Source organism: Mobula hypostoma, chromosome 5 (assembly GCF_963921235.1).
Source record: "Mobula hypostoma chromosome 5, sMobHyp1.1, whole genome shotgun sequence".
Lineage (NCBI taxonomy): Eukaryota > Metazoa > Chordata > Chondrichthyes > Myliobatiformes > Myliobatidae > Mobula > Mobula hypostoma.
The window spans coordinates 190,311,615-190,338,457 of NC_086101.1; positions in this window are offsets into that span (position 1 = coordinate 190,311,615).

Below are 26,843 nucleotides of genomic sequence, written 5' to 3' on the forward strand. Positions count from 1 at the left end.
GGGCCGAGACCCTTCATCAGGGCCATAGAGGAAGGGGGAAGACGCCAGAAAACCAATGAGAGGAAGGAAAAGCAAAGAGGTTCTGAAGAGAGAGTTTAGAGAGTTAGGCAAAAAGCTGAGAAGCAGGATCTCTGGGGTAGTAACTTCTGGATTCCTAACTGTCACGTGCCGGTGAGGGTAGAAGCAGGATGATTTGGCAGATAACCAACAAGGGTTTTGGCCCAATACATTGACTGTACTCTTTTCCTAGATGCTGCCTGGTCTGCTGAGTTCCTGCAGAAGTTTGTGTGTGTTATTGATTTGGCAGATACGTGTGCGGCTGAAAGCTGCTGTGGCGGGCAGGACTTCAGATTGTTGGATCATTGCGATCTCTCCTGGGGAGGTGTGACCTGTTCAAAAGTGACGGGTTGCACCCGAACCTGAGGGGGGCCAATATCCTTCTGGGCAGGTTTGTTAGAGCTGTTGGGGAGAGTTTAAGCTAATTTGGCAGGGGGGCGGGAACCAGAGTGATGGGACTCAGGATAGGGTGGACGGTAAAAAAAAGATGGTGTGCAGTCAGACTGTCAGGAAAGGCAGGCAGATGATGGGACATAGTCGCAGCCAACATGGTGAGTATCAGTACGTTAGGGATGTTGAATCAAAGAGGGTCAGAGTGTTATATCTCAATGCAGAGTATAAAAACTAAAGTGGATGATCTTGTTGCACAATTACAGATTGTCAGGTATGATGTTGTGGCCATCACTGAATCATGGCTGAAGGACGGTTGTAGTTGGGAGCTGAATGTCCCAGGTTACATAGAAACATAGAAAATAGGTGCAGGAGTAGGCCATTCAGCCCTTCGAGCCTGCACCGCCATTCAGTATGATCATGGCTGATCATCCAACTCAGAACCCTGTACCAGCCTTCCCCCCCATACCCCCTGATCCCTTTAGCCACAAGGGCCATATCCCTCTTAAGTATAGCCAATGAACTGGCCTCAAACAACAGGAATTCTGCAGATGCTGGAAATTCAAGCAACATACATCAAAGTTGCTGGTGAACGCAGCAGGCCAAGCAGCATCTATAGGAAGAGGCACAGTCGACGTTGAACTGGCCTCAACTGTTTCCTGCGGCAGAGAATTCCACAGATTCACCACTCTGTGTGAAGACATTTTTCCTAAACTCGGCCCTAGAAGGCTTCCCCTTTATCCTCAAACTGTGACCGCTCGTTCTGGACTTCCCCAACATCGGGAACAATCTTCCTGCATCTAGCCTGTCCAATCCCTTTAGGATTTTATAGGTTTCAATAAGATCCCCCCTCAATCTTCTAAATTCCAATGAGTATAAGCCTAGTCGATCCAGTCTTTCATCATATGAAAGTCCTGCCATCCCAGGAATCAATCTGGTGAACCTTCTTTGTACTCCCTCTATGGCAAAGATGTCTTTCCTCAGATTAGGGGACCAAAACTGCACACAATACTCCAGGTGTGGTCTCACCAAGGCCTTGTACAACTGCAGTAGTACCTCCCTGCTCCTGTACTCGAATCCTCTCGCTATAAATGCCAGCATACCATTCGCCTTTTTCACCGCCTGCTGTACCTGCATGCCCACTTTCAATGACTGGTGTATAATGACACCCAGGTCTCATTGCACCTCCCCTTTTCCTAATCGGCCACCGTTCAGATAATAATCTGTTTTCCTGTTTTTGTCACCAAAGTGGATAACCTCACATTTATCCACATTAAATTGCATCTGCCATGAATTTGCCCACTCACCTAACCTATCCAAGTCACCCTGCAACCTCTTAGCATCCTCCTCACAGCTAACACTGCCACCCAGCTTCGTGTCATCCGCAAACTTGGAGATGCTGCATTTAATTCCCTCATCCAAGTCATTAATATATATTGTAAACAACTGGGGTCCAAGCACTGAGCCTTGCGGTACCCCGCTAGTCACTGCCTGCCATTCTGAATAGGTCCCATTTATTCCCACTCTTTGTTTCCTGTCTGCCAACCAATTCTCTATCCACATCAATACCTTACCCCCAATACTGTGTGCTTTAAGTTTGCACACTAATCTCCTGTGTGGGACCTTGTCAAAAGCCTTTTGAACATCCAAATATACCACATCCACTGGTTCTCCCCTATCCACTCTACTAGTTACATCCTCAAAAAATTCTATGAGATTCGTCAGACATGATTTTCCTTTCACAAATCCATGCTGACTTTGTCCGATCATTTCACCGCTTTCCAAATGTGCTGTTATCACATCTTTGATAACTGACTCTAGCATTTTCCCACCACCAGTATTAGGCTAACCGGTCTATAATTCCCCGGTTTCTCTCTCCCTCCTTTTTTAAAAAGTGGGGTTACATTAGCCACCCTCCAATCCTCAGGAACTAGTTCAGAATCTAAAGAGTTTTGAAAAATTATCACTAATGCATCCACTATTTCTTGGGCTACTTCCTTAAGCACTCTGGGATGCAGACCATCTGGCCCTGGGGATTTATCTGCCTTTAATCCCTTCAATTTACCTAACACCACTTCCCCACTAACATGTATTTCGCTCATTTCCTCCATCTCACTGGACCCTCTGTCCCCTACAATTTCCAGAAGATTATTTATGTCCTCCATAGTGAAGACAGAACCAAAGAGGTTATTCAATTGGTCTGCCATGTCCTTGCTCCCCATAATCAATTCACCTGTTCCTGTCTGTACAGGACCGACATTTGTCTTAACCAATCCTTTTCACATATCTATAAAAGCTTTTACAGTCAGTTTTTATGTTCCCTGCCAGCTTTCTCTCAATCTTTTTTCCCCCTTTCTAATTAAACCCTTTGCCCTCCTCTTCTGGACTCTGAATTTCTCCCAGTCCTCAGGTGAGCCACTTTTTCTGGCTAATTTGTATGCTTCTTCTTTGGAATTGATACTATCTCTAATTTCCCTTGTCAGCCACAGGTGCACTACCTTCCCTGATTTATTCTTTTGCCAAACTGGGATGAACAATTGTTGTAGTTCATCCATGCGATCTTTAAATGCTTGCCATTGCATATCCACCGTCAACCCTTTAAGTGTCATTTGCCAGTCTATCTTAGCTAATTCACCTCTCATACCTTCAAAGTTACCCTTCTTTAAGTTCAGAACCTTTGTTTCTGAATTAACTATGTCAGTCTCCATTTTAATGAAGAATTCCACCATATTATGGTCACTCTTACCCAAGGGGCCTCTCACAACAAGATTGCTAATTAACCCTTCCTCATTGCTCAATACCCAGTCTAGAATAGCCTGCTCTCTGGTTGGTTCCTCGACATGTTGGTTCAAAAAACCATCCCGCATACATTCCAAGAAATCCTCTTCCTCAGCACCCTTACCAATTTGGTTCACCCAATCTACATGTAGGTTGAAGTCACCCATTATAACTGCTGTTCCTTTATTGCACACATTTCTAATTTCCTGTTTAATACCATCCCCAACCTCACTACTACTGTTACGTGGCCTGTACACAACTCCCACCAGTGTTTTCTGCCCCCTTAGTGTTACACAGCTCTACCCATATAGATTCCACATCCTCCCGGCTAATATCCTTCCTTTCTATTGCGTTAATCTCCTCTCTAACCAGCAATGCTACCCCACCTCCTTTTCTTTCATGTCTATCCATCCTGAATATTGAATTTCCCTGAATATTGAGCTCCAATCCTTGGTCACTCTGGAGCCATGTCTCTGTGATCCCAACTATATCATATTCATTAATAACAATCTGCACTTTTAATTCATCTACCTTGTTACGACTACTCCTTGCATTGACACACAAAGCCTTCAGGCTCGCTTTTACAACACTCTTAGCACTTATACAATTATGTTGAAAAGTGGCCCTTTTTGATTTTTGCCCTGGATTTGTCGGCCTATCACTTTTACTTTTCATCTTACTACTTTTTGCTTCTACCCTCATTTTACACCCCTGTTTCTCTGCACTGGTTCCCATCCCCCTGTTGTGAACTAACCTCCTCTCTCCTAGTCTCTTTAATTTGATTCCCACTCCGCAACCATTCTAGTTTAAAGTCACCTCAGTAGCCCTCGCTAATCTCCCTGCCAGGATATTGGTCCCCCTAGGATTCAAGTGTAACCCGTCCATTTTGTACAGGTCACGCCTGCGCCAAAAGAGGTCCCAATAGTCCAAAAACTTGAAGCCCTGCCTCCTGCTCCAATCCATCAGCCACGCATTTATCCTCCACCTCATCGCATTCCTACTCTCACTGTCGCGTGGCACAGGCAGTAATCCCGAGATTACTACCTTTGCGGTCCTTTTTCTCAACTCCCTTCCTAACTCCCTATATTCTCCTTTCAGGACCTCTTCCCTTTTCCTACCTATGTCATTGGTACCTATATGTACCACGACCTCTGGCTCCTCACCCTCCCACTTCAGGGTATCTTGGACACGATCAGAAATATCCCGGACCCTGGCACTAGGGAGGCAAACTACCATCCTGGTCTCTGGACTGCGTCCACAGAATCGCCTATCTGACCCCCTTACTATTGAGTCCCCTATTACAACTGCCCTCCTCTTCCTTGCCCTACCCTTCTGAGCTACAGGACCAGACTCTGTGCCAGAGGCACGGCCACTGTCGCTTCCCCCGGGTAAGCTGTCCCCCCCAACAGTACTCAATAGGAGTACCTATTGTCAAGGGGCACAGCCACTGGGGTACTCTATTACCTGACTCTTCCCCTTCCCCCTCCTAACCGTGACTCACTTGTCTGCCTCCTGTGGCCCAGTTGTATTACACGTTGTATCAGAGGGATAGGAAGGGAGGCAGAGGGGGTGGTGTGGCTCTGCTGGTAAAGAATGACATCAAATCATTAGAAAGATGTGACAGAGGATTGGGAGATGTTGAATCTTTGTGGGCTGATTTAAGAAACTGCAAGGGGCGGTTATACACAGGCATCCAAACAATAGCTAGGATGTGGACCACAGATTACAACGGAAAATAGAAAAGGCATGTCAAAAGGGCAATATTATGATAGTCATGTGAGATTTTAACATGCAGGTAGATTGGGAAAATCAGGTTGGTATTGGATCTCAATAGAGTGAGTTTGTTGAATGCCTAAGAGATGGCTTTTTAGAGCAGTTTGTCATTGAGTTTACTAGGTGAACAGCTATACTGGATTGGGTGTTATGTAATGAACCAGAGGCGATTAGGGAGCTTAAGGTAAACTTGAAATTTGATAATGAGAAAGTAATGTCTGATGTAGCAGCATTTCAGTGGAGTAAAGGAAATTACAGTGGTATGAGAGAGGAGTTGGCCAAAGTAAATTGGAAGGAGCTGCTGGCAGGGATGTCAGCAGAGCAGCAACAGTGAGAGTTTCTGGGGAAAACAAGGAAGGTAGATAGATGTATTCCAAAAACAAGGAAATACTCAAATGGCAAAATAGTACAACCGTGGCTGACAAGTGAAGTCAAAGCTAATGTAAAAGCAAAAGAGAGGGCATACAAGGCAAAAATGAGCAGGAAGATGAATGAGCAGGAAGATGGATAATTGGGAAGCTTTTAAAAACCTACACAAAGCAACTAAAAGAATCATTAGGAGGAAAAAAATGAAATAGGAAAACAAGCTAGCAAGCAATATCAAGGTGTATAGAAAAAGCTTTTTCAAGTATATAAAAAATAAAATAGAGATGAGAGTGGACATAAGAGCACTAGAAAATGAGGCCAGAGAAATAATGATGAGGGACAAGGTGGCAGATGCTCTCAGTGAGTATTTTGCATCAGTCTTCGCTGTGGAAGACACTAGCAGTGTGCCAGGTGTTGAAGGGTGTCAGGGAAGAGAATTGAGTTCAGTTACTACTACAAAGGAGAAAGTGCTCAAAAAGCTGAAAGACCTAAAGGTTCATTAGTCACCTGGACCAGATGAACTGTACCCCAAGGTTCTGAAAGAGGTAGCAGTAGAGATTGTGGAGGCATTAGTAATCTTTCAAAAATCATTGGACTCTGGCGTGGTTCTGAAGGACTGGAAAATTGCAAATGTCACTCCACTCTTTAAGAAAAGAGGAAGTCAGCAGGATAGAAATTATAGACCAGTTAGCCTGACCTCAGTGGTCAAAAAGATGTTGGAGTCAATTGTTAAGGATGAGGTTATGGAGTACTTGGTGACACAGGACAAGATAGGACAAAGTCAGCATGGTTTCCTTCAGGGAAAATCCTGCAAGAGCCTGTTGGAATTCTTTGAGGAGATTACAAGTTGGATAGGTAAAGGGGATACAGTGAATATTGAATATTTGGATTTTCTGAAGGTCTTTGACAAGGTGCCACACACGAGGCTGCTTACCAAGTTAAGAGCCCATGGTATTATGGGAAAGTTACTGGCATGGTTAGAGCATTGGTCAATTGGTAGGAGGCAGTGAGTGGGAATAAAAGGATCTTCTTCCGGTTGGCTGCCAGTGACTAGTGGTGTTCTGCAGGGGTTGGTGTTGGGACCACTTTTTATGCTGTACATCAATTATTTAGATGATGGAATAGATGGCTTTGTTGCCAAGTTTGTAGATGATACAAAGATTGGTGGAGGGACAGGTAGTGTTGAGGAAACAGGAAGGCTGCAGAAGGACTTAGATTAAGAGAATGGGCAAGAAAGTGGCAAATGAAATACAATGTTGGAAAATGCATGTTCATGCACTTTGGTAGAAGAAATAAATGTATAGACTATTTCCTAAGTGGGGAGAAAATCCAAAAATCTGAGGTGTAAAGGGACTTGGGAGTCCTTGTGCAGAACACCCTAAAGGTTAACTCGCAGGTTGAGTCGGTGGTGAAGACGACAAATACAATTTTAGCATTAATTTCAAGAGGTCTAGCATACAAGAACAAGGATGTGATTCTGAGGCTTTACAAGGCACTGGTGAGTAATGAACAGTTTTGGGCTCCTCATCTAAGAAAAGATGTGCTGGCATTGGTGAGGGTTCAGAGCAGGTTCACAAGGATGATTCTGGGAATGAAAGGGTTATCATATGAGGAACGTTTGATGGCTCTGGACCTGTACTCACTGGAATTTAGAAGGATTAGGGGGATCTTATTGAAACCTTTCGAACATTGAAAGGCCTAGACAGGGTAGATGTGGAAAGGATGTTTCCCATGGTGGGGGAGTCTAGGACAAGAGGGCACAGCCTCAGGATAGAGGGGCATCCAGTTAGGCATCCAGGGGAGAAATTTCTTTACCCAGAGGGTGGTGAACTACCTGCCTCTCCACGAATTTTTGTATGGTCTGCAAACTTTGCAATAAAGCCATCAATTCCATCATCCAAATCATTGACATATAATGTAAAAGGAATTGGTCCCACCACAGACTCCTCTGGAACACCACTAGTCACCAGCAGCCAACCGGAAAAGGCTCCCTTTATTCCCACTCTTTGCCTCCTGCCAATCAGTCACTGCTTTATCAATTCTAGAATCTTTCCAATTGTCCCACAAGTATGGGAACAAACTCATAGCTTGTTAAGCAGCCTCATATGTAGCACCTTGTCAAAAGCCTTCTGAAAATCCAAGTTCACAACATCACTGGGTTACAACAGTTGTGTGTAGAAGCACATCTCTAAATGCAGAGCTGTAATGTTTTATAACTTCAAACATTAAACTAATTCAAGAGTGTGAGGAGCCCAAAGTACAGGTGTAACCTCAGTTTACTTTAAGCAAGGTGCATGCATATCACATGGTAGCATGATGACTTAAGCAATTAACATATTTTTACAAACATAAGTAATTATTTAAACAAGTGCTTAATTACTGCATATACAAAATTATTCAAATTATATTGAAATATTAAATGCACATTCCTCCATGGTTAGTTATAAACATAACTCAATATACACCACATCTCAACTATATACACAGTATACTATTTAATATAACTACTATACACATATCCAGAGCACCATCAATTTTTAACTGTCCCATTGCAGCACTCTGACAGGCTGTATCACTGACTGGTATGGAGGGGTTACTGCACAGAACCAAAAGAAGCTGCAGAGGGTTGTAAATCTAGTCAGCTCCATCTTGGGTACTAGCCTACAAAGTACCCAGGACATCTTTAGGGAGCGGTGTCTCAGAAAGGCAGCATCCATTATTAAGGACCTCCAGCACCCAGGGCATGCCCTTTTCTCACCATTACCATCAGGTAGGAGATACAGAAGAGAGAAGGCACACACTCAGCAGGTTGCAAGGACAAGGCTGAGGACAAACCCAAGTGCAGGACACAGGCACAGAGGCAGAGTCATGAGGCATTAGCACTAGCACAAACAGGGAACTGGTATCCAGGAGAGTCTTAACGCAGAGACAAGGCTTACATAGAGTATCCAGGAAATGATGCAGAGCTTAGAACCAACAGTTCCAAGGAATCAGGAAACAAGGTTTACTCACACTAAAGTCAACCAACAAACCGGCAAAGCATGTCTGTCTGTGACACACAGACACACACCTTTGACCATCCTAGTATCCTATTCCTGTTTATTCGTCATATTCTATAAAAAACCCTGTACCCCTTAAAAACACTAAAAATACCCAGATTTGTGCTCTCTCACCCATGCCCAGCAACCCTTTTAATGTGAATTCCTGCACCCCCAACTCCCTTAATTTAATTCTCATCATCACTCTGTATGTCATACTTCCTGCAACTCAGAACTACATGTTCTACTGACTCCTCTTCCTGACGTTCCTCATACAATCCCATCTGGTGTTTCCCTATCATTTTCAATGTTTTGTTTAATGCACAGTGCCCCAGCCTTAACCTAGTCCACACAATTTCCTCTCTTCTGTATCCATTACCTACCCTAGTAACTGCAACACTCTTTTGTATTTGATATAAATGCCTCCCTTTCCCCTCCCTGTCCCATCTTTCTTGCCACATTCGGTTGACTTTTTCCCAGATTACCCACTTAACCTCTGCTTTACTGATACTAATGTGCATTTCCACATTTTCTTTCTTTAACGCCCTCTTTGCCAACTCATCCACCCTCTCATTCCCCTTCACCCCTACATGTGCTGGAACCCATAGAAATTTTACCTGACCTCCCTGATTTGCAATTCTTGTAACTAACTGAAGGACTTCATAAAGTACATCTTGCCAGCTGTTTGTGTGAAAAGACCTTAAACTTGCTAGAACTGAGGATGAATCTGAACATATCAATGCTTTGGCTTGTCTGGCTTTCTGCACCAATTGCAACGCAACCAACACCGCCAGCATCTCCACTGTAAACACCCCTAACTTATTAGATGTTCTTCTGCTGATTCCAATTTCTTTTGCTGGTATTACCACCCCAAACCCTGTCACTCCTGTTTCAGGTTCCTCAGCACCATCCGTATAAATGTGAGTATAATCACTATACTTTTCCATCACATGACAGTTAAATGCATTTACCAAATCTGTTTTATATCTTTCTTTCCTTTTTACCTCTAACAAATGCCAGTCTATGTCAGGCCATACAAGCTTCCATGGAGCTACAACCGGATAAACTACTGAAGGACTTATCCTCAGATCAAATACTCCACATTCTTTCGCGATATCATTCCCTACCCGACTAAAGGTATCCCTCTGAAACCTCCCATTTTCCCAGCACTCCTGCAACACTCCTTTAGTAGGGTGAGAATCATTGTGCCCCTGCAAGTTAGCCCAGTAGTTTGCCATCAGTTGCATCCTTCTTAGTTCCAAAGGCATTATTCCCATTTCTACCTGCAGGGCTGACACTGGTGACATTTTAAAAGCCCCACTGCACACTCTCAAGGCCTGAGCCTGAATCACATCCAGTTTCCTTATAAGAGACCTGGTTGCTGATCCATATACTATATTTCCATAATCCAATACAGATCTTACTAAAGCCACATACATTCTCTTCAAAGCTGAACAACTTGCTCCCCATTCCCTACCAGTCAAACATCTCATCACATTTATTACTTTTTTACATTTCTCCTCAACTTTCCTGATATGGTCTGCCCATGTTAATCGTGAATCAAATATAACTGGCAGAAATTTAAATGATCCAACCCCTTCTAATTCAATCCCATACATCCTTAACTTCTTCCCTACCTCAATTCTTTTCGTGGTGAAAAATACAGTTTGAGTTTTATCTACTGAAAATCTACATCCCCAATCATTACCCCACCCCACCACTTCATCAATTGCTTCTTGTAGTTTCCTGATTATATGGTCCATGTTCCTGCCTCTTTTCCACAAGGCCCCATCATCCGCAAACAGTGACCTACCTATATCCACTGGTACTTTTGTGAAGACATCATTGATCATAATCATGAAAAGTAATGGGCTAATCACACTACCTTGAGGTGTGCCATTTTCCACTATGTACTGTTTTGATAATTCTGATCCAATCCAAACTTGAATTTTTCTACCAAACAAAAAATCTTTAATCCAATTAAAAACTCTCCCACCAACCCCCATCTTGTGCAGTTTAATTAATAATCCTTCCTTCCACATCATATCATAGACTTTTTCAATGTCAAAGAACACTGCCACTACTGACTCTCTATTTGCCTGGGCCTTCCTTATTTCAGTCTCTAACATAATCACTGAGTCCATGGAATTCCTTCCCTTTCTAAAACCACTCTGATAACTTGCCAGCATTCCCCTTTTCTCAAGCTCATATGATAACCTTTCTGTTATCATCCTTTCCATTATCTTACATATACTTGATGTTAATGCAATTGGTCTGTAGCTAGTGGGTTTTGACAGATCCTTGCCAGGCTTCCTTATTGGAATTACTACTGCTTCTTTCCATGCACTTGGTAATCTTCCCTCCTCCCACACTCTGTTATAAAAATTCAGCAACTTCAAGAGCACTCCTTCTCCTAGATTTTTTAGCATCACAGAGCATATCAGATCTTTCCTTGGGAGGTTGGTCTTGATCTCTTTATTGCTCTCACCATTTCTGCTAATGTAAATGGATCAGCAATTATATCATCTGTTCCTTCCCTCCTGCTTAACACACCTGGGTGTTGGCTCATTATTCTTTCCCTTCTTCTCCCTTCTTCAGACAAATTTTCTGAACAGTGTATCAGTACAAATGACTTGGCCATGACCTCAGCCTTATCCCTACTGGAGACTGCAGTTTTCTCCTCAGATATCATTACTGGATATTCCCATTCCCTTCTATCTCCTCCCATCCTCTTAATCATTCCCCATATCACTCCCACAGGTGTTGTTCTTCCTACCTTGTCGCAAAAACTCCTCCAACTTGCCCTTTTAGCTTGACGTATAGTTCTTCTCACCACTGCCTGTGCTTTCTTATATTGAACCAAATGCTGCATATTATGGGTTCTTTTAACTAGCCTGAATGCTCCATTTCTGTTTTTTTACAGCCTGACAACATTCCTCTGTCCACCATGGTACCAGTTTTCTATTCATCCTATTTTTACTCCTAGGTATAGATCCTTCTGCTGCCATGATAATTACTGAAGTCACCTGACTGTTTAATTCATCTACATTTCCAGAAATATCAATCTTTGTCAACCCTTCTTCACTCAACTTCTGGAACTTACCCCAATCAGCTTTTTCAAACACCCACTTTGGGGTTCCGCCACCTGGTCTTACTTCAACTCTTTCACCCACTGAACACAAAACTGGGTAGTGATCACTGCCTACTGTTGAAGCAGTCCAAACTCCCCAGTTACTAATGCCAGCCAAGGTATTAGACACTAATATAATATCTAACACTGACTCAGTTCCTGTTGTTATATCTATCCTTGTGCCGCTACCATCATTCATACACACCAAATCCCTTTCTTCCATCAAATCTTCAACTACCTTTCCATTTGGATCTGTAATCTGATCCCCCCATATTGTGCTATGAGCATTGAAATCTGCACACCACACTACTTTATGTCTGTTTTGTCCTTGTATCTTTAATAGGCTGTCCAAATCCAACCTTTTACATGGATTGTAGTAGTTAATTATAACCACTCCCTCCCCTCTCTCCCACACTTCCACTACTATGTATTCCTGATCATCTCCTTTTTCCAGTACCCTATATGGTATACCTTGCTTGATTAACATAGCACAACCCCCTCCTCCCCCTAGATTTCTATCTTTCCTCATCATTGTATACCCATATACCACAAAGTCTAAAGTTGGTTTCAACCAAGTTTCCTGAATACACACTACATCCGGTTTTACAACCATTTCTTTAATAAAGTGCTTGAATTCCTGGCTATTGGCCAGTAAGCTCCTTGCATTCCATTGTAAAAGAATCACCATAATTAGTATTAACCAACACATGACACTTCCTGGCTTGACTGATTACTGAGGTTCTCCCTCACTTCCTCCCATGTCAGTCCTACTAACCCTAAATGGTTTACTGCTGCTTTTACCACCAGCTGAATTTTGTCACTTTTTGACTTTACCTCAGCAGTACTATTAATCACTCCTGCAATGAATGTTACTAGAGCCTTTTTGTCTACATAAATCCTGTCATTTGTTCTTTGTTGCATCTCTCATATCCCTATTGCTCCCTGTTCATTAGGAACATTATTCTGTTCTCTTGACATTCTTACAGCTTCTGCATAAGTGATCTTTCTTTTCACTTATTTCTTGAATTTTAGTCTCCCGTCTCACAACCTCACACCCACTATATGCAACATTATGAGCTCCTCCACAATTGCAGCATTTTGGTTGAACTCCTGTTCCACACTTTCCATATTCATGATCACCCCCACATCTAGCACATCTCCTCTGCCTTTTACAGTTTTTAGCCACATGTCCAAACCTTTGACAATTATAGCACCTCAATGGCTTTGGCACATACACCTTTACTGGGTAACTCATGAAACCCAGGAACACCTTCCTTGGCACTCTTTCTTCTTCAAATTCAATCAATACAGATTCACTTTCCTTTTTCACTCCCTCCTTTGTTGTTTTCAGTCTTTGAACATTCATTACTTTCCCCTCCTTTGATATTCCTCTTTATCTCCTCCATATTTATACCCATTGGTATCCCCATGATCACTCCTTTACAACCACTGTTTTGTGCTCCCACCCTCCCAGTGTATTCCACCTTGCATTTTCCTATCTCTTTTAGCTTGAGTGCTTTCTCAAGTTGTTCCTCATTCGCACATCTTACCAATAAGTTGCCATCATTAAGGACTTTTGCAAATACTATTTCCCCTATCTTATTTGTCAGAGTTGTTGTTAGCACAAACAGGTTAATTTTCTTCATATGTCCCTGAGCCTTCTTATTAAACCTAATTATGACAACACCTCCTCTCTGAGCTTGTTCATCTTCCTCACTTTCAGAGCTTTCTCCACTATCATTTCTTATTCTTTTATTCCCTTTGTCTTGGTTTTTATTCATCCAACCCCTCACTATCTCCTCATTCCCTTTATTTCTCCCTTCACAATAATCCACCTCTCCCCAGCTGCCTACCTCTGGTCCCAAGTCTCTATCCCTCTCCTTCTCCACTTTCTTTCCCTCAACCCCACCTCTTATCTTGTCCACCATTACCAGACTCACACAACCCCCTCCCAGCAATTTCCATTCCTTCCCCACTCTCTTTCCCTCAACAGGTTCCAAAACACACTCACACATCAAACAAAACACAGCCAGCTTCCAGCAGCCACACCTCACCTATCAAAAGCAACTATCCCTGACAAAGCCTGGCTGTGCCACCTGAGTTTTATCCCATGTTCATTAATGGAAACCAGGTGTGCTGTAATTAATGGTGGGAATGATTGGAAATCAGATGAGGGGATTAAGGCCCAATTAAGGAGGTAATAGCAAGATGGGGAATTGCCAGACGGGACCATGACACAGTAATTCAGGGACAGCTTCTTCCCCTCTGTCATCCGATTCCTAAATGGACATTGAAGCTTTGACACTCACTTTCTTTTAATATACAGTATTTCTGCTTTTCAAAGATTCAAAGGTTCAAAAAACTTTATTGTCATTCTAACCGTACATCAGCTCTGCAGGGCAGAATGAGACAGCGTTTCCGAGCAGCAGTGCAATCATAACATGACAAATGCAACACTAAATAATAAACATAACAATAGACAATAGGTGCAGGAGTAGTAAAACAATAAATAGTAAAACACAACAGCCACATGTCAGTTAAATCAAGTTATAAGTGTCCAGTGCAAGGTAAAAGTGTCCAAAGCAGAGTCAGGTGGAGCAGCTATTTAGCAGTCTGACTGCCTGTGGGAGGAAGCTGTTTAGTAGCCTTGTGGTTTTAGTTTTGATGCTCCTGTAATGTTTGCCTGATAGTAGAAGAACAAACAGTTCATGGAGAGGGTGTGAGGGGTCTTTGATGATGTACCGTGTCTTCTGGAGGCATCGACTCTGAAAGAGGTCTTGGACAGAAGGTAGGGAGACCCCAATAACCTTCTCTGCTCCCCTAACCACTCTCTGCAAGGCTTTTTTGTCGACAGCACTGCAGCTGGAGTACCAGGTTGTGATGCAAAAGGTCAGCACACTCTCAACCACGCCTCTGTAGAATGTAGTTAAGATGTTAGTGGGGAGTGATGCTTTTTTAAGCTTCCTCAGAAAGTGCAATCTCTGCTGGGCCCATTTCACAGTCCCAGTGGTGTTCCTGGACCAGGTGAGATTGTCCGAGATCTGCACCCCAAGGAACTTGATGTTTTCCACTCTCTCCACTGTGGAGCCGCTGATGCTGAGGGGTGTGTGCTCAGGCTGAGACCGTCTGAAACCGTTTGCACATTTAAAAAATTCTATTCAATATACATAATTGATTTGCTTGTTTACTTATTATTATTATTATTATTATTTTTATTTTTTTCTCTCTGCTAGATTATGTATTACATTGAACTGCTGCTGCTAAGTTAACAAATTTCACGCCACATGCTGGTGATAATAAACCTGATTCTGGTTCAGTCTTAAAGCTTGTGTGGAGGAGTTCTTACTCTTGTAGGATAATATCTTTCCTAACAATTCATTGGAGTATTCTCTTACTAATCCTCCTTTTGCTCCCTTTAAGATCGCAAGTCAAGTCAAGTCACTTTTTATTGTCATTTCAACCATAACTGCTGGTACAGAACATAGTAAAAATGAGACAACGTTTTCCAGGACCATGATGCTACATGAAACAATACAAAAACTACACTAGACTACAGTCCTGTCCAGGACTGCATAAAGTGCACAAAACAGTGCAGGCATTACAATAAATAATAAACAAGACAATAGGCACAGTAGAGGGCAGTAGGTTGGTATCAGTCTAGGCTCTGGGTATTGAGGAGTTTGATGGCTTGTGGGAAGAAACTGTTGCATAGTCTGGTCGTGAGAATGCTTTGGTGCCTTTTGCCAGATGGCAGGAGGGAGAAGAGTTTGTATGAGGGGTGTGTGGGGTCCTTCACAATGCTGTTGGCTTTACGGATGCAGTGTGTGGTGTAAATGTCTGTAATGGCGGGAAGAGAGACCCCGATGATCTTCTCAGCTGACCTCACTATCCGCTGCAGGGTCTTGCGATCCAAGATGATGCAATTTCCGAACCAGACAGTGATGCAGCTGCTCAGGATGCTCTCAATACAACCTCTGTAGAATGTGGTGAGGATGGGGGGGTGGGAGATGGACTTTTCTCAGCCTTCACAGAAAATAGAGACGCTGCTGGGCTTTCTTTGCTATGGAGCTCTCCTCTTGTTTCTCTGTGGTGTCCCACGAGCTTGTTAGATATTATTGAGTAATTATAGAATTATAAATGCATCAGATATTAATTCAAATGAGAACCAGTCTTCAGTTCTTATTGTAACTTGCAAGCAGTGATCAGTTTGAAGTTAAAGGAACAGCTTTGAAACTAAACAGTACTGTTTGTGGAGCACAAGGCACAAATTAGCACACAACAGGGGGCCAGCTAGTTTACAAAGAGCAGTGACCACGAGATATTCTCATGCATCAGCAAACCATGCAATTATGGGCTAAGTTATTTGCATCATTTTAACAAGTTCAAGGAAGCTTGCAATCCACTGATGTTATCACTTAGCACATTAAGTGTCTGATATGAACAGTTGGGAGATTCGTCGTAGATGCAGCCTTCACAACAGCTATCTTGGGCGAATTGTCTCTCTGTCTTCAGACATTTTTAGACCATCTGTGTAAATTAGCTTGTCTCAGCAAACAACAGGAAGTCTGCAGATGCTGGAAATTCAAGCAACACACATAAAAGTTGCTGGTGAACGCAGCAGGCCAGGCAGCATCTCTAGGAAGAGGTGCAGTCGACGTTTCAGGCCGAGACCCTTCGTCAGGACTAACTGAAGGAAGAGTGAGTAAGGGATTTGAAAGTTGGAGGGGGAGGGGGAGATCCAAAATGATAGGAGAAGACAGGAGGGGGAGGGATGGAGCCAAGAGCTGGACAGGTGATAGGCAAAAGGGATACAAGAGGATCATGGGACAGGAGGTCCGGGAAAAAAAACAAGGGGGGGGGACCCAGAGGATGGGCAAGGGGTATAAGGGGCAAACCACACTCAGGTTGGAGGAACAACACCTTATATTCTGTCTGGGTAGCCTCCAACCTGATGGCATGAACATCGACTTCTCTAACTTCCGCTAATGCCCCACCTCCCCCTCGTACCCCATCTGTTACTTATTTTTATACACACATTCTTTCTCTCACTCTCCTTTTTCTCCCTCTGTCCCTCTGAATATACCCCTTGCCCATCCTCTGGGTGTTCCCCCCTTGTCTTTCTCCCCGGACCTCCTGTCCCATGATCCTCTCATATCCCTTCTGCCTATCACCTGTCCAGCTCTTGGCTCCATCCCTCCCCCTCCTGTCTTCTCCTATCATTTTGCATCTCCCCCTCCCCCTCCAGCTTTCAAATCCCTTACTCACTCTTCCTTCAGTTAGTCCTGACGAAGGGTCTCGGCCTGAAACGTCGACTGCACCTCTTCCTAGAGATGCTGCCTGGCCTGCTGCGTTCACCAGCAACTTTGATGTGTGTTGTCTCAGCAAAGGTGTTTGAACCTTCAGAGGTGTCTGATCAATTGCAATGTACTTCCGTTGTAAATATATACTTCAAAGGAACTATTTGTCAGACACAAAATATTGAAGTGAACTATGTCATTGCAATTGTATTGAATCACCTGCATTACCCTTGATTTTAAGGGTATAAGAATGTGATGTACTTTGAGTTTGGGGTTTGGGAGACTCTACTGAGAGGAACTCCAAGAGAAATTCTGTTTGAATAAAGACTTTCATATCCACCAGTTTCTCCAGTAACTAGGTCACAGTCACAACAAGCTAACACCTTCCAAGCAGAGAACAAGCAGAGCGCTGTTGCTCAAGCTGTCGGCAGTGCATGGTGAGATGCTATCTCACACAGCAAGCTATTTAGTGGAAGTGATAAAGCTACTTGACTTCCTCCTTTAGCTCCTGCCTTCTGGAGATGAAGCTGGATCTGTGTGAAATGGTGGCTGGAGGCCACCACACAGTGTGGTCAAACGACCTCACATACGCACAAGAGATCCTGCAGATGCTGGAAATCCAGTAACACGTACATAAAATGCTGGAGGAACTCAGCAGGCCAGGCAGCATCAATGGAGGGGAACAGTCGGCGATCTGGGCTGAGACCCTTCATCAGGACTGGAAAGGAAGGGGGCTGAACCAGAATAAGAAGGTGGGGTGAAGAGAAGGAGTACAGGCTGGTAGGTGGTAGGTGAGACCAGGTGAGGGGGAATAAGTAAGGATCTGGGAGGTAAAGGGCTGAAGGAGAGAGGACAATGGGAGAAAGCGAAGCAGGAAGGGCACCAGAGGAAGGAGATGGGCAGGTGAGGAAAAGTGGAGAATGGATAAAGAGAGAAAGGGAAAGGAAGAAAAACATACTGGAGTGGAGAAATAGATGTTAATGGAATATATATGGTGTTGCTCCTCCAACCTGACCTCGGACTCTTTTGGGCGGTAGGGGAAACCATGGACTGACATCCAGAATGGGAATGGGAAGTTGAATCGAAATGGTGGGCCATCAGGAGATCCTGTCTTTTGTGGCGGTAAGGTTCATCAAAAGTGGTTCCCCAATCTGCTTTGGGTCCAACTGACGCAGGGGAGGCCGGATACAGAGTACGACCCTGAAAGACCTGAAGAAGAGGTATCGCCTCACCTGAAAGGGCTGTTTGGGGCCCTGATGTTGGTGAGGAAGGAAATGTAGGGGCAAGTGTATCGCTTATCGCGTTTCTACAGCTGTGCATGAAGGAAAATATACACATGGTTGTTGGTGCTAACTACACCTATCACTGTTCACCCTTCATCCTTGCACTTGCTGAAGGACAGGGCGAAACAATGCCTGTTTTTCATTCATACCCTTGACTTCAGATCTCATCTATAACAGTAATGCTGTATTTTTATGTATTGCACTGTACTGCTGCCACAAAAAAATTTCATGACATATGTGAGTGATGATAAACCTGATTCTGATATGAGTCTCTATTGTGGAAGGGAGAGAGGAGGGAGCAGAGCACATTAGAGAGATATTCTGTCATGGTCAATATACCAATTGTTTGGAATCAAATTAGCTTGCCTGGTGTTGTAGGGCTGGGTGTGTCTGCACCTGCACCATCCCCCGCCCCTGCACTCCTTCCCTGACACCTGTCCCACACCCCTCCCGTGGCGCTCCACCCGCGCCATTCCCAACATCCTTTGCTTCTGCAAGATTTACAAATTCGCTCTCTGCTCCACATTGTCAAATTCAGTACTGTACAAAGGTCTTAGTCACCTAGCTATATATCTATATATATATATACACTTAAGACTTTTGCTCAATACTGTATTATCAAGTATATCCTTTGAACCTCTCCTCATGGGAGAGCCACACCATGACAGGAGTCAAATGGTTGTACTCCCTCTGCTGCAAGGATATCCTTCCTGCTGACAAGGCAGGATGTTGAGGCTTTGGAGAGAATGCAGAAGAGGTTTACCAGGACACTGCCTAGATTAGAGGGAATGTGCAGCAAGAGGAGGTTGGACAAACGGGGGGAGGTCTGGCAAAGGTTTAAGATAAAGAGAGGCATAGAGACAGCCTATATCGTTTTCTCAGGGTCAAAATGTCAATTGCTGGAAAGCTACAGCATAGAAACAGACCCTTCGGCCCATCTGGTCCATACTGCCTAGTCCAGTCAACCTGCACCCACACCTACATACCCCTCCCATCCATAAACTTCTCTTAAACTTCTCTCACATCGAAATTGCATCTGCCACTAGTAGCTCGCTCCACACTATCACCACCCTCTGAGTGAAGAAGTTTCCCCTCTTGTTCCCATTAAATATTTTACCTTTCATCCTTAACCCATGACCTCTGGTTGTAATTCCACCCAACCTCAGTGGAAAAAGCCTGCTTGCACTTACCCCATCTATACCCTTATAATTTTGTATTCCTCTATCAAATCTCCCCTCAGTCTTCTACCTTCTAGGGAATAAAGTTCTATCCTATTCAATCTTAAAGCTCAGGTTTCAAAGCAACAGCAGGAGCTGGACTTATGGGACACGATGAGTGACGTTCTGCTTCAGTGGATGATGCTACACATGGGACTTCGTCTTGGTTAAAGTTACTAGGCCTCTGCTCAGTGTAGATTTCCTGTGCACCAAAGGACTGTTAGTATATCTAAAGAACTACAAATGACTTTGGGTCATTACCCTGTACTTACTCCCAGTAAATCCCCCTCAACAGCTCTGTCTAGCGTATGTGCCTCCACATGTGAATTTACTGGCCTGCTGGGCAAATTCCCAAACCTCACCAAGCCAAATTTTCCAGTGCAGTCACAAAGCACGGGGTTGGGCACCACAATTCCACAACCGGCTGGCCGGTGCATGCTTGCGCACGTAGACTGGGCTCAGGAAATCTGGAGAGCGTGAAGGCTGAGTTTGCTAATAATGGCAATGCTTGGCATCGTACACAGGTTAAATAGCCATTGGGCTTCATCCCTGCACATGGTGGCTAAGCCCAATGGTAGTTGCCATCCATGTGGCAATTACCTTTTCCTTAACAAGGGCACCCCCACCCCCATATATTCAACACATTTATGGCAAACAATTGGTATTAGAAGGCAGGACATCGACTATACTTAATTAGGAATTTGAAGAGATTTGGCATGTCAACAAATACACTCAAAAACTTCTATAGATGTACCATGGAGAGCATTCTGACAGGCTGTGTCACTGTTTGGTATGGGTGGGGGGAGGCTACTGCACAGGACCGAAAGAAGCTGCAGAAGGTTGTAAATCTAGTCAGCTCCATCTTGGGTACTAGCCTACAAAAGTACCCAGGACATCTTCAAGGAGTGGTTTCTCAGAAAGGCAGCTTCTAGTATTAAGGTTCTCCAGCACCCAGGGCATGCCCTTTTCTCACTGTTATCATCAGATAGGAGATACAGAAGCCTGAAGGCACACACTCAGCGATTCAGGAACAGCTTCTTCCCCTCTGCCATCCGATTCCTCACTGGACATTGAACCCTTGGACACTACCTCATTTTTTAGTATATATTATTTCTGCTTTTTGCACTATTTTTAATCTATTCAATATATTTGTACTGTATTTTATTTGTTTATTTACTTATTATTATTTTTTCGTCTATACTGTGTATTGCATTGAACTGCTGCTAAGTTAACAAATTTTACGACACATGCTGGTTCTGATTCTGATTCTGTTTAGCTGGAAAGATAATTTTTTCTGAAGTGACTTAGTCAGTGGCTACCATCAATTGCCTGTCTGTGCTGAGGACATTCCCAAAATTGCTGTTAAACCCCGCTTGGCTTATTTGAGTTTCTATGCATAGCATTTGGAGTGAAAAATGCAAGTCGGGCTTTCCAGCAACTTGTGTTAAAAGACTGAGATTTTCTTTTTTTTACCTGGACACCACATTTGTCAGAAGCACATCCAAAACTGAACACTTATCACATCTCCACACATTTTTCAAGTGCTTAAGCCAACAGGGACTGATTATTAACTCCGATAAACATCATTTTGCTTTGTCTACTATTTGGGTTGCAGACATCGGTGCAAATACTGACCACATTTTGGGGAATTTGATCACTTGGCCGCCCTTTTCCTACCTGTATACTGCCAGGTTCAGGAACAGTTATTACCCCTCAGCTATCAGGCTCTTGAACCAAAGGGGTTAACTTCAATTGCTCTGTCATTGAAATGTTCCCACAGCTCTTCATCTCATGTTCTCGATATTTATTGCTTATTTATTTATTATTATTATTCCTTTTTTTTTGTATTTTTTAGATTATGAGGACACTCAGTCCTTGTTTATTGTCATTTAGAAATGCATGCATTAAAAAATGATACAATGTTCCTCCAGAATGATATCACAAAAAAGACAGGATAAACCAAGACTAAAACTGACAAAACCACATAATTATAACATAGAGTTACAACAATGCAAATGCAAAGCAATACCATAATTTGATAAAGAGCAGACCATGGGCACAGTAAAAAAAAGTCTCAAAGTCCCGATCGACTTATCATCTAACGCAAGCGGCAGAAGGGAGAAACTCTCCCTACCATGAACTTCCAAACGCCGACAATTTGCACAGTTTGTTTTCTTCGACACTTTGTTTGAATGTTCTAGTTGCGCGGTCTTTCATCGTTTCTCTTCTGCTTATTATTCTATAGATTTGTTGAGTATGCCCACAAGAAAATGAATCTCAGGGTTGTATATGGTGACATATATGTACTTTGATAATACAATTTACTTTGAACTTTGAAATATTAGGGGCGGTTAAAAGTTTGTAATGCAATGATTGGTAGGAGTGAAGGAAAATATCACACAGAGGGAATTGTTCTTATTACGGGTGGGCTTATATTTATGGCCTATACTTAACTGTGGACAGACTCAGTCCCACGTGGACTGAGTGGCTTGCTGAAGCATTTCACAGGCACATATCAGGAAGGAGTTATTTTCACTGAATGTGTTAACTCATGCAGGGACACCTCATTTCCTTCCACAAAAGGCACACAGGGTTCCAATTTCACAACAATGTGGGGCGGCATGACTTGAAGATATGTGGGGGGAATATTTCACAAAAGATAATGTCCCAATATTTACTTGTTATCTATTGATTACCGTTCTTGGTTTTCAAATGCTTTTATTGTGAAGCAACATCAGCTTAACCACAACCAACAATGTCCTAAAGTCCAAACAACAGGAATTCTGCGGATGCTGGAAATTCAAGCAACATACATTAAAGTTGCTGGTGAACGCAGCAGGCCAAGCAGCATCTGTAGGAAGAGGTACAGTCGACGTTTCAGGCCGAGACCCTTCGTCAGGACTAACTGAAGGAAGAATGAGTAAGGGATTTGAAAGTTGGAGGGGGAGGGGGCGATGCAAAATGATAGGAGAAGACAGGAGGGGGCGGGATGGGGGGGGGACTCTCGGCTCTATCCCTCCCCCTCCTGTCTTCTCCTATCATTTTGCATCTCCCCCTCCCCCTCCAGCTTTCAAATCCCTTACTCACTCTTCCTTCAGTTAGTCCTGACGAAGGGTCTCGGCCTGAAACGTCGACTGCACCTCTTCCTATAGATACTGCCTGGCCTGCTGAGTTCACCAGCAACTTTGATGTATGTCCTAAAGTACAACGTTTCTTTTTTCTTTTCTTTCTTGTAACAGCACAATGAAAGTCAAATGAATGTATGTTTAGTAAACAAGCAAAAAGCAAAGGAAACCCTACCACCCTGTCTCCTTTCCTCTCCCCAGCCCTACCCTCCCCTCACCCCTCCCATATGTGCTGTTTAGGTCCTACCACCCCCCACACTTAGTTCAGCTGTCGGTCTCTTCTAAATACAACAGTAATGGTTGCCAGATTTTTTCAAATTCCTTGATAACGTATCCTATCCTCTCTAGATGCAGTATCCATTAATGCAGCCAGCCATTGTCTGAGTGATGGAGTTTCTTCCTTTTTCCAGAACATCAGTATGAGTTTCTTTCCATTAAATATGCCATAGGTCAGGAGTTGTTGCTGGGTAGCCTGGAATTTATTTGCCCTCGCAGAAGTTCCAAAAATTATTAAAATGGGGTCTGGTATTATCTGAACCTTTAGTACCTTCGATAGGACCTCAAATATTTGCTTCCAATACTCCTGTATCCTGAGACATAAAGCATAACTATGTACCAAATTTGCCTCTGAGGGCTTGCATTCCTCACACATTCCTCACACCTCTGGGAATATTTTATGAATCCTTACTTTGTAGTCTATGTAGGATTTTAAATTGTATTAAGCAATGCCTGGCATTGATGGAACAGGAGTTAACATACTCCAAAGCCTCATTCCATATAACCTCCTCTATCTCTGTACCCAACTCCTTTTCCCACTCTTTTTTATTATCCATTGTTGTATGACACTTGTTTTGTATGGCATCATACAGAGAGACGATGATGTGTTCTGTCCCTAAACATGATCTTAAATGATTATCTAATTTATCAGGTTCTGCCGTCTGAAAACCAGAAGGATGTGATCTTATATAGTGTCTTAGCTGGAGATACCTGAAAAAATGACTCTTTTGCAATCCGAACTTGTCCTGGAGCTGCCAAAATGATGCAAAAATCCCTTGTATGTATAAGTGTCCAATAAGTACCCCTATTTCTCACCATGCATCAAAGGCCCCATCTATACATGAGGGGATAAAAGAGGGGTTCGCTGATATAGGTACAAGAAAAGAAAATGTTCTGAGTTTCAAATGCTTCTCCATTTGCCTCCACGTCTGTATGGTGCTATGGATAATGGGATTGCCTCTAGAACAGGCTTTATTTAACCGAATAGGGGACATAATGATGGCCCCTATGGAATATGGTAGGCAATCCTCACGCTCCATCTCCAGCCATCTGGGAAATACAACTGTATCATCTATCCAGTATGCTACATGGCTAACGTTAACAGCTCAGTAATAAAAAATAAAGTTGGGTAGTGCCAGCCTCCCAATAGTCTTATTCTTGCAGAGATGTTCTGTCCTAATTCGATGGGCTTTATAATTCCATATAAAAGGTAGAATTATCGAATCTAATCCTTTAAAAAAGGTTTTGTTAAGATAGAGGGGCAGGTTCTGAAATAGAAAGAGCAGTTGGGGAAGAAAGATCATCTTGACTGCATTTACTCTACCCACTAAAGAAATTGGGAGTGTCTTCCAAAATTCTACTTTCTTTTATATCTTTTCAATTAGAGGGATAAAATTTGCTTCAAATAGAGAACTATTGTGAAGTTATCCACTTTGGTGGCAAAAATAGGAAAACAGATTATTATCTGAATGGTGGCCGATTAGGAAAAGGGGAGGTGCAACGAGACCTGGGTGTCATTATACACCAGTCATTGAAAGTGGGCATGCAGGTACAGCAGGCGGTGAAAAAGGCGAACGGTATGCTGGCATTTATAGCGAGAGGATTCGAGTACAGGAGCAGGGAGGTACTACTGCAGTTGTACAAGGCCTTGGTGAGACCACACCTGGAGTATTGTGTGCAGTTTTGGTCCCCTAATCTGAGGAAAGACATCCTTGCCATAGAGGGAGTACAAAGAAGGTTCACCAGATTGATTCCTGGGATGGCAGGTCTTTCATATGAAGAAAGACTGGATGAACTGGGCTTGTACTCGTTGGAATTTAGAAGATTGAGGGGGGATCTGATTGAAACGTATAAGATCCTAAAGGGATTGGACAGGCTAGATGCGGGAAGATTGTTCCCGATGTTGGGGAGGTCTAGAACGAGGGGTCACAGTTTGAGGATAGAGGGGAAGCCTTTTAGGACCGAGATTAGGAAAAACTTCTTCACACAGAGAGTGGTGAATCTGTGGAATTCTCTGCCACAGCAAACTGTTGAGGCCAGTTCATTAGCTATGTTTAAAAGGAAGTTAGATATGGCCCTTGTGGCTACAGGGGTCACGGGGTATGGAGGGAAGGCTGGGTTCTGAGTTGGATGATCAGCCATGATCATAATAAATGGCGGTGCAGGCTCGAAGGGCCGAATGGCCTACTCCTGCACCTATTTTCTATGTTTCTATGTTTCTATACCTTTTGGTTATTACAATTCCAAGGTAAGTAAACTTCTCAAGGGTTATTTTGAATGGAAATTGTTTAAGCCCCTCCTGTTCTTCTACTCGGGCCGGGAATAATTCACTTTCCCTCCAATTAATCTTATACCCCGAGAAAGTGCCAAATAAATTGACTATTTCCAGCAAAACTGGAATAGTAATATATGGTTTTGCTACAAACAACAAAACATCATCCACATAAAGGGAAATTTTGTTGATAGTATATTCTGTATTGTACCCATAAATTTCGGGGTGAGAACATATAGTCTCCGCCAGTGGTTCCAGGGCCAACGCAAACAATAAGAGACTTAACGCACAGCCCTGTCTTGTGCCCCTGTGCAACCTGAATGGTTCCAAGAGGGTCCGATTAGTTAGTATTTTAGCACTAGGGTTACGGTACAGTAGCTTAATCCAAGTTATAAATTTGACTCCCATTCCAAATTTTTTCAAAACCTCGTAGAGGTATTGCCATTCCATTTGGTCGAATGCTTTCTCTGCATCTAAAGTTAATATTATAAGGTCTTCCTTAGGATGTCTTGGGGGGTGCATTATATTAAGAAGGAGCCTGATGTTATGGAAAGAATTCCTTTCAGGGACAAACTCTGTTTGATCTGAGCGTACCAATTTATTTATCTGCTGACTGAGTCTCCTTGCCAGCATTTTAGCCAAAATTTTCTGATCTGAATTTAGCAGTGAAATCGGCCTGTAAGATCCTACCTCATCTGGGTCTTTGTCCTTCTTCGGAATAAACGTGATAATGGCCTCGTTCAGGGTTTGGGGTAACCTGCCAGTTTCAAACGACTTTCTGTACATCCTTACCATATAAGCTGCTAATAACTCACTAAGCTTCTTATAAAACTCATTACCTATTCCATCCGAACCTGGACTCTTGCCATTTTTCAGGGATCTTATTGTTCTTTCTATTTTGTCATTTGTAATCTCTGCTTCCAAAGTCTGACACTCCGTGAGATTGCGTGAAGGTCGCCTACAAGTGCCCAGAAATGTGTGCACACTCCCCGTCGGTACATTATATTGAGATGTATATAATTTTTCATAACACTGACAGAATCTTTGATTAATGTCTTTGTGTGACACCATTGGCATGCCCGAGTCTGATTTAATTTTATGAATGGCCCGATCACTTTCCAATTTGCGTAGCTGCCTTGCCAGCAATTTGTGCGGTCTATCACCAAATTCAAAGAAATTCTGTCTTGTAAACAGAAAGGCTTTGCACATCCTTTCTGAGAGTATTTGGTTAAGTTTGTATTTTAATGCTGAAATTCTGTTGTATTTTTCTGCGGATGGTTGTCGCGCATTCTCCGCGTCTAGTTTACGTATTTGTTCTTCTAGTTCTATTTGTTCTGCTCTACTACGTTTCTTTAGGGAAGACTGAAAAGAAATTATACATCCTCTAACATAAGCTTTAAATGTTTCCCATAGTAGTCCTGGGGGTGTTTCACTATTACCATTTGTCTCAAAAAACAATAAAATTTGCGATTCTAAATACTCACAAAATTTTGGGTTTGTAAGTAGCTGAGGATTAAACCTTCAATTTCTATGTATTTGTGTCGATTCACCCAGCTCCAGTGAAAAAGTAACAGGGCTGTGGTCTGAGATGACAATATTATGATATCTTACGTCATCGACCTGCAGCAGTATTTTGCCATCAAGGAGGAAATAGTCAATCTGAGTATATACGTTATGAACTCTAGTGTGGAATGAATACTCTGTCCCTGTTGGGTTGAATCAGTCTCCATATCTCACACAGATTCATATTGTCTATATATGTTTTCAGCAGGTTCCTTGCCTTTGATGGTAATGCCCTCCGATTGGAAGATCTGTCTAAATATGTATCCAGAACAAAATTT